Source organism: Aulonocara sp. 'chitande type north' Nkhata Bay, linkage group LG12 (assembly GCF_057382095.1).
Source record: "Aulonocara sp. 'chitande type north' Nkhata Bay isolate Kocher_YH1m ecotype deep benthic linkage group LG12, A_spYH_male_GT1.1, whole genome shotgun sequence".
NCBI classification, from domain to species: domain Eukaryota; kingdom Metazoa; phylum Chordata; class Actinopteri; order Cichliformes; family Cichlidae; genus Aulonocara; species Aulonocara sp. 'chitande type north' Nkhata Bay.
The window spans coordinates 25587906-25604459 of record NC_141355.1 but is presented as its reverse complement, the minus strand read 5'-3'; positions in this window follow the sequence as shown (position 1 = coordinate 25604459).

The following is a 16554-nucleotide window of genomic DNA, read 5'->3' as shown; positions in this document are numbered from 1 at the left end:
GAGCTGGGAGCTGCCACGGTGCGTGCCTGTATGTCTCAGTGTATTATTGGGAAAGTGAAGGAAAGCAATGAAGTTAAGAAGTGAGTTACAGAAAACAGCGGGGGGGGGGGGGGGGAATAACTTTTTTCACCACCCTGATACATAGCAACACACACAGCAGAGTCCCTCTGTCTATGAAACTCCACCTATGTGGATGTAGCTCTGGTGTACTCTTGTGTAATACAATCTTCTCTGGCCCTTTCCTCCCTTAGCTTTCTGTTTTCTCGGACTCCATATGATATACCTCTCCTTGACCTTCTCGCTCTTTGTCAGTGTCCCTGCGCTCCCTTCTTCCACCTCTTTCCGACTTCTTCAGTCTCTCCTGAAGGTGCATTCAGGCTGGTAAAGTGATCTCCAGCGTGCTATGGCTCTCCTCATTCGTCTCCGTTCTCTTTCATCCCCCTTTGCTCGTCACAGTTTCTTGTCTCATCTGTATTTGCATCATCCCTTTTTTTTCTGGGCTCATTCCTCATTCACTTCCACATCCTCAGTCCAACACGCACACACAGAAACACACACACCTTGGTCCATTTCTATTCACTGTCTCTCCTCTCTGGGTCCAGTTCTTGCCATCAGTCTGATAAGTGTCAACAAAGCCCCCACTGTCTAATATGACCCTCTATTCTTCCCCCATCCCCTCTCTCTCCTTCTCTCTCCATCCTGGAGCAGCCAAGCGTGAGCTAAAGGGAGAGGTGGGGTGGGGGGGGTATTTATCATGTGCACACATCACAACTTCTTTTACCTCTACGCCCACCTTTTTCCTCTCTTTCTCCCCATCATACTTTTTGTTTTGATGTATTGTTTATGCTCCGACACATCCTCCTTAATTTCTTGAACTTTCTGTCATTCTCTGTCTCCTTTTCCCCCTCTTTTTTTCCCTCCAGCCATCCGCAGCTTGCATGGAAACCTTGCCCTCCCAGCTCTCACAATGGACACCGATGCTTTTAATGTGGAACAATGGGACAGATCTGAAAGTTTAGCCAGCCCTTTGCACTGTATCCCCATGCACTCGCCTCCCTCCGCTGAGCCTTCTCTTTCTTATGCTGCTACATAGACCTGATTTTATTCTCCACCCCAAGCCTTAATTGTTTAAATCTTTGAATATAAGTTAATTAATATTATTATTTGTGACCATTTTTATTATTTTTATTTTTCATTTTAAAAAATGTCTTATAGCCTGGTACTTGTATAGTGCTTTTCTACTCTAACTGAACCTTTTACAACAAGCCTCAGTCACCCAATCACACACATTCATACAAATGCTATTTTCCTATACCTAAGCACCTTGTCTACATTCACACACACGCTTTGATGGATGCATCACAGGCAACTCTGGGTTCAGTATCCTGCCTGAGAATACTTTGAGATGCAGTCAGGAAGAAGTGGGAAGCAAACCACTCACCTTCCAATTGGGAGATGACCCACTTTACCTACAAAGCTCCGGTCGTTAAGTCTGAACGTCACTAGCCGTGTCTGGGCCTAAACTCCGCTGCAGGTCCATATATCAAACGATCACTATGGCATTACTGAGAGTTGAAAAATTGTCTAAAGTCTTTCATCTTTAATAAAAATGATCAGTGTTCTGCTCTACGAGGTGTAACAATTGAGTTTAACATCCAGGCATCCATGAAAACGGAATTTATGACATTTAACAGAGTTAGAAGTTAGCAGGAAGTTAGCTCGCTAGCTTCTATCTAAATACAATATAGCATGTCCTGACTGCGGGGTTTTGGAAACATATTAAAACGTACAGCTCTGTTATCACTTCCAACATAAATGAAGACAGAAAACTAAACAGCAGTGACGTTTGTAGGGTTACTGAAGTTTGGCTAGCTGGTATATAATGATGTGCTACGTGACAGCTGGTGACACAGCTATGTTAGCATAATATAAACTTTTTTCCCACTCGATAAAAGTTAACACGAGTGTTCTCGGTGGTCAGGAACAAATGTAATCGCATGGCAGGATGCTGTAAAAGGACCAAACTTCAGCCAGGAGAACAATCCATCCACAATACGAGGTTAGTCATTCATATACTGCTGCATGGGCTGGGCTGTAGTTACATCCTAAGGTTTTAAAAACTGAGCTTAAATAAATGATTAGCGGTAATAAAAGCCGAGGGAGGTCAACAGTGATCACTGACTGTTTTAGGAGCTTTTTGAGATTAAATAGAAGGAAATACAAAATATTAAACATGTTAACAACACAAAAGCCATATTAAACGCAGACTACTTTAGGCCCAGAAGTAGGATTCGCCACGTCATCACTTAACGACCGGATAGCCACCCATTATGCACCATGCTTTTGGTATAATTTCTCAAAAAAATTATGAGCTTAAGGTAAAGAATAAAAATAAAAATCACACATTGCACAAAATAGTGTCTATTAAAGGCGGCGTAATAAGACTGAATCTTTCTGTAGATAGTCATAATGTGCAATTATAGTTTTTGCTCGGATGTCCCACTTAAAAATCTTTCTAGTGATCTGCTGTGTTGGCATATTCACAAGCAAGTATCAAGATGAGATCATCTCACATTTGGGTTTAGTGACCCTTTGTGGCACATTCTATCCATTTATCTTTTAAAAACTGTGAGAAGTAAATCAAATTACATTTTTTATAGCCACTTCATTTATTAAGTGATAAAACTGACTTTTGCAGTTTGCCCCATTACAAAAAAAGGATGTTAAATCATTTTATAAGTGAACATAAATACACTGTATGAAAAAGTTTTATTAATTTGAACTTTTGTTCACCTTAACACATAAATTAACCAGACAGTGATTAAGTTATGTGTACAAATGTGTATGTAATCACGCTTTACTTTTAATGCTCCTTCTTTCTACCCATCACTCCTGTCACTCCGCAGCCTAATCAGTCATTCAGTCAGTCTGCCCGCCATTGCTCTGAAAGTCTAAGAAGTAATAATGGACCTTGTTAGCCACTTAACTGCCAGGCCTGCACACACACACACCCCCCCCCCCCCCTCTCTCTCTCTCTTTCTACGTAGGAAAAGAATAACCCTAATGGTGCTTGTTTGCCACTCCACTGCTCTCCCTTATCCTCATATGGCTTTATCTTTGCTGATCAGTGAACCCAGAGATAAGTCTCTCTATGACTCTGCAGTATCCTCTTCCTTAAGCTTTTATCGGCCCCGATCAGTGTACCTGGAGTTTTCTGTTAGAGACCCCGTCTGAGAAGGTCATGTTTTCATTCTCCCCAATCAGCTCACAGACCGATAAGACAATTTGTAAGGTGGAAATCAGAGAGGCCTCTTTTTGATCACCAGGAGGACAGAGATGGAGGAAGGAGCTCAAGAAGAGAAATACTAGTGCAATATTGTTTTTCAAAATTTCAGGAATATCTACGAATGATTGCAAAGATTTCCAAGGTGATTTTTGTGTGTTTATTATTAGCAATAACATTGTCCCAAAAGGACACCTGAAATTTGGTTGTGTCTAAAAGTCACGAAAAGTGAGGCAAAGATTTAAAGTGAAAGTCAATTTCAATATCATTTAACACGGCCTGAGCCCAAATGGAAAGCTATTCAATGGTCTGACCAATCAAAGTTTGACATTCTTTTGGAATATTGTGGATGATGCATCCTCTGGTCCCTCTCCTCTAGAGCTCATTCTTGGGACCAGGCCTTACTTATTTCAACAACACAATGCCAAACTACATCTTTGCACTTACTTAAAGAGTAAAATAGACTTTATCCTACACTGGTCACCTGCTTACGGAGCCCCGCAGGGGACATGGGAGAAAAAAAAATTAAGACGGACTTTTGCGAGATCTCGCAAAACAAACTCGGGATCTCGCATTCTTTGGAGGCCGCCAGCTCAAAGCCGACCGGGAGGTCGAGGCACGATGTGCCGGGAAAGCGGTGTTCCTCCCGGCTGTAGTAGGTCTCGACCTCCCGTTAGCTTCGAGATGGTGGGTGTCAGATCTCCGAAAACGTCGGAGCACTTTTGCACATATGTGATGTCTTGTAAACCGAGCATGTATCTGACGTTTACACAACTACATTCACGCCTCAAAGTATTTTGTGACCCAGAAAGAGTAATATTACAACTAAGTAGCTGCCGCCATTGTTGGAATTCAACTTTTGCAAAAGTCCGTCTTAATTTTTTTTCTCCCATGTCCCCTGCGGGGCTCCGTACCTGCTGAAAACATTTGGGACATTTTGAAACTTAGTTGGGGCCCAAAGTGTTGACCAATGAAAATCCAGTATCAGCAAGAGTTGGAAAACATGATACTTTCAGAATTACAACACACTGTCTTCATGTCCTCAGTTTTCAAACACTCACACAGTGCTGTAAATAGAAGAGGTTGCAACTTCTGTTACAGAATATTCTACATTAAATATAGAGTTTAAGTGATTTGGATATTTTATCATAAATGTACAAAAAAAATTTCCAGTGCTTCCTGATGTTCTCAGACTAAAACAAAGCAAATACGTCATGTGGTAAAAAGTATTACTTTTTTGACTGGTTACTTCTGGACCTTCTCATCAGTATTCACCCCTTCTCCTTGAAGGTTTCTCACTTTAGCCCTCGATAATCAAATCATCTCCTCTGCAGTCTCACATAAAGCCTCCAATAGTCCAGCCACGGCCCCTTAATCGACATGTTATTGCCCACAATCACATTTACAGCACAGAGGCAAATCTGCACAGATGCGATTGTGTCGGCTGCTAATCCAATAAGTCCTCGCTCACTGTTCTTTTACTCAGCATCTTTCATCTTCAAAAACAAGGTGACAGTGTTTTAATTTTCATTCTTGGGTTACTCTTCATCAGTTTAGCTCACGGTGTGTGGTGGAGCTTATGGACCGAGACACATGTAGGTGCCGATTATTGTACAAGCGCGTCTCTCCTGTGGGAAAATGAAGTGCAGGGTTTTTTGGTTTAGATGTCATTAGAATGGGTGCTTTTTGTTATTATTTATTTACAGATGCAATGTCTATTGGATCATGCTGCGAAGATTTGTTCAAGCATGGTGGCTTAGCACTCATTGTTTGTATTTGATATCTGCTACTGGTCAGTCAGAATAGAGGACAAAGACACTCCTAGTTAGCAAATGTAAAAAAAACCAACAAAAAACACAAAACTACCAGTTCTTATTATGCAGTTCTTGATGCGAATAAGATGCTATAAGAAAAATCAGTGAAGATTAATAAAACAAACAAACAAATAAACAAACAAAAAATATTATATTATTTTTACATTTTTAGATGTCTCCTGAAATCCTGACTGTAGTCAGTAAAAATTGTTCATAACTACTCATATTAACACATTCATTTCATCTTGGTCAACACAGGGGGTAGTCAGGTGGCCAGTGAACCATCCTTTGAGTACTTGGGTGGACCCCTCAGCTCTCAGGGGGAAGAATGTGTTGATGTGTGTGTTGGTGACTCAACCCCAGGTCTCCAGGTCAGAGTTCCTGACACACACTCACACCCAGCGGGGTGACAAAATAATTAACTCAGAAGCTGATTGACAGACAGTGCATCACACTGGTACACATGCATGTACACACACACACACACACACACACACACACACACACACACACACACACACACACACACACACACACACACACACACACACAGTTCCTGTTCTGAAATAAAGATACTAAATAAATAAATAAAAGGTCTCAACTGAACATGTAAAAGATAGTAAAGTAAATGATTCACAAGAAGTTAGTAGTACCTCTGTTCCTGCATATGTTGTGAAGAAACAGAGGTTTTTTTTTCCTTTTTCTTTTTGTTGTTGTTTTTTGAATGTTAAAGTCATTAATACTTAACAATTATCTTGGGTTGCTTGGAAATGACTTGGTATCCCCCACGGATGAGCTGGAAGAGATGGCCGGGGTGAGGGAAGTTTGGGCTTCTCTGTTCAGACTGCTGCCCCCTGCTATCTGAATCCAGATAAGTGATAAAAAAATGGATGGATGGATGAATGGATGGATGGACATTAATGTACTTATTTAAGCAAATGGCTGAGAAACCATGTGATGGTTTCCCCTTTTGTCTGTATCTCTTAAGTTGTCATATTTCATATAAATCAATGGAATTACTACCTAAAGATCATCCTTAAATCCTGCCTGTGGTCAGCTATGGGACTTTCCCAGAAGACATATATTTTCATCTATGCCATAATTGAGCTATTTGTTTTTTTCTTTGGTGATCTTCCTTCATAAGTCTTGCAACACTTCTCTATTTTTATATTGTTCAATTTTTATTTACTTCTTTATTTCTTGACTGCTTTCAAATTCTTACGAGAAGATAGCATTGCTAAAATCCAATGTGGGAAGCAAGCAAATGAAAATGCCTCAGAAGAGAAAAAAAATAAAAGAGAGGGAGAAAAATAGAAGCATCTCGTTCTTGGAGGTACTGTAACACAGACCGCTCTGTCTCAGATAGCATGTTCACCTTTGAAGGGTGCACTTAAAAGTCTGGGTGCATGCGGGGTGGAGAGGGGGCGGTAAAAGCGCGACTGGGTGGGTGGATAAGGGCTAACCCGTGGACTGAAATAGTGTGCCACCCTTTGCTCGCCCCCTCCCTCCTCCCCCGTCCCCTTCGCTCTGAGAGGCCGTTTTTCTCTACGGCCACAAAGGGACAGGGGTCGGATTGCGCCGGCACATTCACGAGCCCACTTTGTTTTCAAATGGTTTTGTTTAGTTGTGACACTGTAGACACCCAACACCTTCCAAGAATCCGAACTCTTCTGTGGGGGAGTGCAGAGGGCAGGTGGGTGGTGTGCAGGCATGAGGAGAGAGAAAGTGGGGAGGCAGGGAAGCAGAGAGGAGGAAATTTGGGGGTGGAGGGGAAAATATGGATTCTGCTACAGCATCTTCTCTTTTCTTGCACATGTAGTCTTCCTCGTTCTTCTGTGCTTTATGTGTCTTCACTAAATGAATTGTTATCTTTTGCTGCCCCTTCCTGCTCTCTGACTCCTGCGCCCCACCCTCTTCTATACTACCAGCATCCCTGCCCTCTGCTCAGCGCTCTCAGTGCTGCCTCGTGCCTTCAGGCATTCACACTGTTTAAGCTTTTCCACCTTTGAGTGTTTAAGAAGCTTAACACAGCAGGATCTGGACCACTTAGCCTAAAGTCGGCTCATGCTCAACAGCTAATACAAGACTAATTCTAGGCTTAGCCCTGACTTTTACATGGCATTTTCTGCCAGTCTGTTGATATTGATATGTGATGCCCAACAAGCAGGTACACAGGCACTGCAAATATTTACTTTATGCAAGCCATTTAACATCTTCGTCCTTTAACAAAAGCATTCTGTTACTCTGTTTCCTCTCTCGTTGGTAGGATATTTTCCAAATGCAGTTTTCCAAGAGCCATACTGAAAAGTTCATACTTTCATTTAATAAATTCTGCTTTTGACCTTAAGAAAAATACTTTTAAAAAATCAGTTATCACAATTTAGTTTTAATCTTAAGTCACAATAGACAAGAGAGTTCCTGCAAAGGTTTACCTGCTCACTGATTATGTATATTTGATAATCTGCTGATTATTATTGCTTATGAGTCAAAGAGTTCTGTGGTTAACAAGGCACACAGACAGCCTTTGTAAATGCTTCTTGACATGCTTGACAAGGCAATAGTACCTGAGCTCACAGGGGCAATGGAGTCAATTGCTACACATACGCAGTGCTTTGAAGGGCAGGGGTTGTGTTCTGTGCAGAGCTGGGGGAGGCTTACTCACACACACACAAATGCACACACACAATCCATTCCCAAACTGCATCCCAATGGACGGATGGTGCAGTGGCGGGCTGCAAATTCAACCTCACCAAATGGTATTCAGCCAGTAAAAGCCAAACACACCCGCTAAAAGAAGAATGTGTTTTGACTGTGTGGATTTTGAGTGAATGTAAGGCAGCAAAAGAGGAAAAAGGCCTAAAAAGACAGGTGGGAAAGAGCATGTGTCTCGGAGAGAAAAGAATAAATAAAGAGACATGGAAAGAGAGCAAGGGAAAGACTATCTGCTGCATTAACCTTCCCCTCCACAGTGCCAGCATAGAGTCTTTTCTGCACTCCTCTTTCAGCAGAAAGGACCCAGGGGACAGTAATGCTAAGCCCTACTCCATTCTTCCACCAGAAACTTTGATTTCCTATTAAGTTCCTTCTGATGGGGACTGATGGGGACAGGAGGGGAGAAAAGGAAAGCAAGAAAGGGCAGATATGGAGATGGAGTAGAAAAAAGGAGGTAGAAAGTAGAAGAGGCAAGAAGGAGAAAAAGTAGAAAAGGTTGGCAAAAATCATTAAACAATTTCAGAAAGCATAGGGGAGAAAAATGGAAAACAATAAAGAGGTGACCAGTGACCACACACAACATGCACTGATGGCAGGACGGCGGCTGTGGGACGTTGGCTGTCCCTGTCCTAGGTACCAAAGGCATTGTTTACACTCAGCCCATTTAGCCCTGACCTTTCCTACCTGGCAGACATACAGACTGAGAGGTAAAATGGAACACTAAGAAGCAGACAGGTTGGTATGCAGACAGACAGGTGAGATAAGAGAACGACAGAACAACAAAGTGTGCAAATCACAAAAAAAGGAGAGAAATAAAATCGGGTGTGTAGGGTGGCATTCAAAACAACAAACGGGTGATAGATAGCTGAGGCATGTATCTTTGTCTCATTTTATCCCATATACTGTAATCCGTTTCATATCAGTATCTGCCACTATGCATAATGATAACCATCTTGGATTGTTCATGTTGTCAAATAATTCATCAAGCGATCGCACTCCTAATTTCCTGCTCTGTTTGCAACTATCAAACCTAAATTGTTTTTTTTCTGATTCAGGAGCCACATTTTTTTTAACAGTAGTTCACAAATAGATCGATCATTTCATATTTAAGACAATAAAATAGAAGGGCACTCTAGCAAACACTAAATAAATTGAAATAAATGGATTTTCAGCTGTTGATGACTGATGGTGAGCTGAACTAGCAAGCATTTATGACAGCGGTCCCCAACCTTTTTTTGCGCCACGGACCGGTTTATGCCCGACATTATTTTCACGGACCGGCCTTTAAGGTGTCGCGGATAAATACAACAAAATAATTTCGGTACCGGTACCGAAAAAAAGAAGATGTATTCATAACACACGTGAAAAGACCCAGGAAAACCGAGTTAACGATAAAAATGATAACAAAATAACGCTGAAAACCGATAAAAACCCTGAAAACCATACATTTCACACCTGAGCCTAAACTCCCGCAGCCCGGTACCAAACGACTCACGGACCGGTACCGGTCTGAGGCCTGGGGGTTGGGGACCGCTGATTTATGAGATCAGGAAGGCTTTGGCCTTTGCTTCACATGTTCATTAGATTATCTGATAACAGGAAACATCCAGACTATCGCTGTACTTGTCATTGAGTATCTTTTTTTGTTCCAGTCTGCATGCCAAAGAACTCTGGTCAAGATATGGAACCCCAAGTTTCTCTCCAAGAGTGTGAATGTTACACAAAAAGCATTCAGTTGTGTGAATGAATGAATATGTAAAAACTGGATTTACCAAATACAGAGCAGCAAAATCAAATTCAAAGTAGAAAAACAGAGAAAAGACAATACCACCCTTGGCAGCACAAACTACAATGAAGCCCTTGCAAAAACAGGCAATGAGTTTTTCCCATCAGCGTGTAGGAATTATGGCCCGCTCTTCTTTACAGAATTGTTTTCACTCAGCCACATTGAAGTTTTGTAAGCATGAAAAGCTTGTTGAAGGTCAAGCAAAAACATCTCAATTGGATTTGAAACCAGACTTTGACGTTCAAAACGTATGACGCCTTTTGTATGGCCTGCTTTAACTTGAAAAATTCCATTTTGTTTTAAGCCATTCAGAGAGGGACTTGCTGGTGTGTTTTCAACCATTGTCTTGCTGCATTACCCAATAATGCTTAAAACTCAGGGAACAAAATGATGGACTGATATTGGCCTTTAGGATTTTCTGGTACAGAGCAGAATTCATGGTTCCATCAGTTGCAGCAAATTGTCCTCAAGCAGCAAAGTAGCCCGAGACCATCACCCTACCACCACCATGTTTTTACTGCTGATATGATGTTCTTTTTATACAGTGCTTTGTTAGTTTTATGTGGATGGATCCAAATGAAACCTTTGTCTTGTCAGTCCACAGGATATTTCCTCAAAATTCTTGCGAATCATGAAGATGTTTTTTGGTCAAATGTGAGATGAACCTTTGTGTTTTTGTATGGTCAGCAATGGATATCTCCTTGGACTCTCCTATGGAGGACATTTTTCCCCAGACATTGATCTTATCTGAGGCAAGTGAGGGCTGGGGTTCTTAAAGTGTTATTTGGGGTTCTTTGGGGACTTCCTGGATGAGCAGTTGCTGCGTTCTTGGGGTAATTTTGGTACGTTGGCCACTCCTGAGAAGGTTTGCCACTGTTCCAAGTGTCTCTATTTGTCGATAATGGCTCTCACCATGGTTCATTAGAGTGCCAAAGCCTTGGAAATGACTTTGTAATCCTTTCAAGACTCAATGATATGTTTCTCATCTGTTCTTGAGTTTCTTTAGATCATGGCATTATTTGTTGCTTTTGTTTTCTGCTTTTTAAATTATTTCTCGACTCAGCTCATCTGGCAGTAGTCAGGTCTGGGTGTGGCTAGTGAAACTGAAATTGAATAATTGTGGTTTACAGTGTATGTAGAAAATTAAAAATATACAGTAATAAATACCACAATAATAACAGCTACTTGCTGATGGTTACAGTTCACCACCCAAAGAGCCTTCTTCAGTGGCCGCTTTTCTAAGAATTGCTCGACAACATTTATCTGTGCTCTTATGATAAATAGTTCCCATGTTGCGTGTGGGAAAGAAGGAAGCGAGCGATATTAAAGTTGTGTAGGCGAGACAGAGAGATATGGAGACAGATACATACAGAGAGAGACAAAAGGAAGCAGGAGAGAGCTAGTCAGATGGAGAATGATTGATTGATGTGGTCAGTGAGGCGTCACTGATCTCCACAGGACCCCGCCCCCAAAGAGGAGGATGTGGATTGGCCTTAATGATGTGAAAACAAGGAAAATGAAACACAGATCTGGGAGGAGAGAGATCAGGATGGTAAAATTAGCCAACACAAACTCCGTCAGTGAGCTTAGATATTTTTTCCAATTTCCATTAAAAAACCTGATTTACATTTTTCAACCTCCTTTGACCGTGCAACAGTTAATTTAGGTTTTTATGTCTTATATTGTTTAGGCTTGCATTTGAGTTCCAAGTTCCAAAAATCAACTAAAGTCTTTTTTTTCCACAAGCAGGAAAATACGGTATTTTTTTTTTTTTTTAACTTTAAATAGAGTCTGAATGAAATCTGAATGGAAATGTGGTACACAGCTAGTTTCAGTTTTTAGAAAGCAAGTGGTTTATGTCTCACCAGGAGAAATGATGAGGTTAACAGGTGGAATTTGAGTCACATCTTATAGTTAGTTAAACAACCATTTTTGTGTGTTTGTGCTGCCCCGCTAAGAAGCTCATTAGTCCTTTACAGTGCTCAGAAATGTCTGGCTATGTTATCCTGCTGGGATCCTACAGATTCCTTTAAATGCCCCACAGCTCATCCTACCAACAGAAAACAAATACTTAGAAATGTTAAGAGTTAAGGGTTTCATAAGCTTTATGATATGCTTTTAAATTGTCACAATTAAATTATTTCAAAAAATGAAAAAGAAAAAACAAACAAACTTAATCTTATAAACAACATTCTTGTGAGGGTTTTTTTTTTTTGGGCGGGGGGGGGGGGGGGGGGGGGGGGGAGGGGGGCACTTTCCTTCCTGTGTAGTTGAAAAGATCTGTGTTAATCCTCTTCCTTCACTGTAGGAAGTATCGTGCTGTTGTTTTTTTTCTACTGGGGGGCTTGTTGTTTCTGAGTATGCCCTATAGCTATTGCTCTGTGTGTAAAAGAACCAGTCAAGAACCACGTGACAGCACTGCTATGCTGATTACTTAATCAGCATAGCACCACTTGGGTGATGTGTGAAGTTAGTTGAGCTTTAACTCAGAAGCAAACAACATAATCAGTCTTTTCAGCATTTAATGAAAGCTTCAGGTTTAATCAATAATACACACATAGATTGCTAATTCAAGAAAATCAGATCGTAATCAAGCAATCTGTGCCTCTAACACTGAATCCTATCGACATAGCTGGTGGGTATAATAAGTAGGGCAAAGGTGTGTGAAGACACACTGAACTGACAATAGTGGAAAGCCAATATTGATTAATTTTTCTATGTGTTGTGTGCATAAGCGTTTGAACATTTTAAAATTATCCAGATACTATAAACTTATGCATAACTCTTAGTCACTAAATCTCAATTCCTGGCTTTGCAGTGCAAAGAAATGACTTTTCACAGCTCCACTGTGGATTGCCTCCACCCGGGATCAGTGACTGAGCGGACAGGTTGAAAAGACAGATGAAAAAGATAGGACATGTATCTCGAATTGGTAAGACTTGGAAAAGACGCTTGTGTCTCCATGTACGTGTGAACGCACATCAAAACCACTGAGTGTGCACCCGAGAGAGGGAGATAGGCAAGGTGAAGGGGTGCGCTGTTGGTGCCTGTGTACTCTGCGCTGTGTAAGTGCAGGAGGGAGGCTGTAAGTGATACCCTTGTCTGTTCCCTACTTGCCCCACTCTGAGACCGCTCCACCCAGGCCAGCCCGGTAGAGTGGGGGTCCCCTGGGAACTGGACAGGACAGGGAGGGGGGAGCAGCATGGAGGCCAGGCTTTCAGCTGCTCTGAAAAGGAGCGGAATCAAATACAAGAAAAATCTCCTTCAATATACTGTATCCCTCACCTGAGTAGGGCAACTAGCTGAAAGGAGAGCTCGTATAGGGCAACTGTACAATGGGCACAGGAAGGACAAGACAGGAGATCAGAGAGGAGAGAAAAGTTAACCATGACCACTCCATTACCTTACCTTTGTGTTTTTTACTACTGGCAGCTGTGTGTTCCCTGGTTAAAAAGTTTACTTTTCATTACATTGTGTTCATTAATATTGCAACAGAGTATTTGAATCCAACACGTTATCATTCCCTCCACCTCAACACCTTACATATTGCAATGCAGAGTGGAGTAAGGTCCTCATTGCAGGCTGAATTAAGCGAAAGACAAGGTCTTATTGAGGCTGGTTGCAAGTCCAACACAAAATTGGAAAAAAGTCCATTTGAAAACATGATACAAAACAAAAACAGGCACAGGAAGCAACGACATAACAATTAGGGATGAGGCAAAGCAGGGAAATCAGCACATTATCAACACAGGGGGAAATAAATAGTCAAGGCTATCAAGAGACAGGAAGCAAAACTAAGCATGAAAGAAAACCAGCCCTCAAAGTAAGACAGGAAACAAGCAAGATATTTAATACTGGCATGGATACTAACACTTAATAGGAGATCAGACACAGGGAGGCGACACATTAGCAAAAGAGACAATGGGAGGAACAGACAGGGAAACACCGAGAGAACAAAAACTACCCAAACAAAGTATGCAAAACTGACACTTATATGGAAACATCCTAAATGGTTGTTCGGGTCAGAAGACCTTTTCCCTTTATCAGTGGAAATAAATTCTCAATCAATGCTGCATTCATCTTTTGTGTGGTCTGACAGTTGCAGTGATTGTTCAATCTCACACTCAGATTGACTAATTATAAAACAATACACTTACTGGCCATTTTATTATTTACAAGATGGGAAAAAATACACTCACATCCACACCAAAAAAATGCATTGAGCCAAAAAGTGAATCAACACATGAAAATAAACAATTAGCTTTCACACTGCAGTACTCCAATACTAGCAGCATGTACTCTTTCAAGCACACTTGCTCTTCACTTTATTATTTACTACTGTTCAGCTGTTTGTTCACATAAATATCTAATTAACCAATCACATGGTGGCATTTATGCATTTAGACATTGTCAAGATGACTTGCTGAAAAGTGAGCCTTGGATCTCTGTGTTATTGATGTCAGATATCAGAGGAGAATGGTCACACTGCTTCGATCTGCTAGGAAGGCAAAACAAACTCTGATTGCAACCAAGGTATGCAGAAGATTCTGTGATCCCACAACATGTCAAATCTTGAAGAAGACGGACTACAGCAGCAGAACTCTACACCAGGTGCATGTCAATGAATGTCTAATCCTGCTGCAACATTGGGATGGCATCAATGATTAAGGCTGCTGTTGGGTATGTGATAGTGTGGGTGATATATTCTTGATGCATTTTGGGGCCCTTATAGCTAGTACCTTCTCAGCTCAGCTCAGCTCAACTTGACTCAACTCGACTCAGTTTTGGATGTTTTCCATTACAACTGAGTACCACCTAATGTGTGTGAGATCTTTATAGCAACGTGGCCGAAAGTCCTATGTCATCATTTGTATGCTACACAAAAATCTCAACACTGGAGGACGTCGAGGTGATGGTATACCAATTCAGTTCAATTTAGTTTTATTTGTACAGCGCCAAATCACAGCAACAGTTGCCTCAAAGCACTTTATATTGTAAGGTAGACCCTACAGTAATACATATAGAGAAAAACCCAACAATCATTTGACCCCCTATGAGCAAGTACTTCGGCGACATATGAGGTTAGTCATTAATATACTGCTGCAGCATCACCCTGTTTTTTTTTTTTTGTGCAACCATTGCCCTCGTTACCAGGCTACAAAAAAGGCAGTTTTTATTTTTGTGAAGGAGACGCTGTAAAATGATTCAGCAATGCTACTGACTAGGCAATCAGTTGCGTGCAGTCTCTTGATGTCACATTTTTGGATCACCTTGGAAACCCGGCTGAGTAGGTACTGAATGAGTACCTGGTACCAGGTACTGTACTACCACTTATTAGAAAACCCTAAAAACCAAGTTGAGTTGAGTCGAACTGACCCCAAGTAGGTACAAGAGGAAAAGGGCTCATAGTTGACCTCTGTCAACTTAATGGTGAAACACGAATCCTTTCCCAACCTGTATTTGTGCATTTTATGCAAAACTGAGAAGTAAAATAACAACAAGCTTCAAGAGATCACCAATATTTGCATTGCCAAAGTGCATGTTTGTAATCTTAGAGCTGCAGGTACATTCAGTCTGCTATGTGGTTGAGCTACACTGACAGTGCAACCCGGCTGACCCTGCACCATCCTGCTCACAATGTGTTCTGCTTGGATTACCTTATATTTTTATGGTTTTAATTATAGGTCGTGTGGAGGAGGGAGCAGATCTTTTTATATCAAAATGACGTGTGGAGTAAAACTGAAACTTTTGTTTTCCAATTATCAAAATCTTCTACCCTTGAATTTGACCTGAATTAACCCTAAAGCCGGTCAGAGCAGCACGCTCTGTTTTGCGTAACTATTTTTAAATCCCTGTAGAACCGGAACCATGTAAGCTAGCGCAATAATTTTTTTTGCATATGAAACCGGAGGAGTTGTACTTACATCTTATGTCATCAGCTTGTCCTCGGTCACGGTTTCCTTCCACACATAGCTTTGCAAAGGTTGCATAAAAAGCGCTTGCAGGAACAAAAACATAATATTCCAGAAACATACTTTGCCGATCCGATCAGCTATTCAGAACACTTCCTACATTGAAATAGACGTCAGCGCAAACGATTGCATGTCCGCCATTACCTGCCCGAAACCGGAAGTGACGTCATTTTCACGGAAAATGTAGTTTTTTACTTGTAGGCCTTAGAAGCCTATACTGGTGTTTTTATAAGTCATGTTTGACTTTAGGCTTTTCTGAATAGTTTCTGTGATGCTTAGAACTCAAATTGCACTGCTTAAAATAGTTTATTTTGATGCACCTGCTGTTTTCTTTGCAAATTTGCATCATAAGATTGTTTTTCTTTTTTTCTGCAGTATATAAAAATTGGTGTATCTCAAAAATAAAACTATGAAGACACTCAAAATAAATTTCCTCTTGTTGTAAACTATTTTTTGCAACTTTTTTGTTGTGATGGCTGCACTTACAGCCACACAGTGGTAATACCCACCATGTTAGTGTAGAGGCTTATAAGTAACATTGCATTCACATTTCTTTCTTTAAATATAGGAATTTATTTACAGGACAATAAATAACTGGTTTTGGTTTAGAATTCATTCACATATCCACATAACGCTGCATTCTAAAATAAGTGCGCACATTTTAGTTTACACTGTTATGTATGATTAATCTTTTGTTTTCTGAGTTACCTTAGTTGCAGCTGTTCCAGTCCCTTGATTAAGGAGCCAAGAGGTGGAAAAGGGGCGGAGCGAGCTTTAAAGGAAGGCTACAAATTGGTTCACGCCATAACTCGGGACCATGGGGGGAATTGGAGTTCATTATGTTTGGTTTAGTTAGGTTTTGTGTGTTTTACCCCTTTTCCTGTTTTTGTGGGCTGATCAGCCACTATTTAAGTTTCCCCTTTGTCTCATTAAGTTAGGTCAGTTTGTTTGAGTTATCAGTTGTGTTGTTAACTTTGAGTAGAGTTT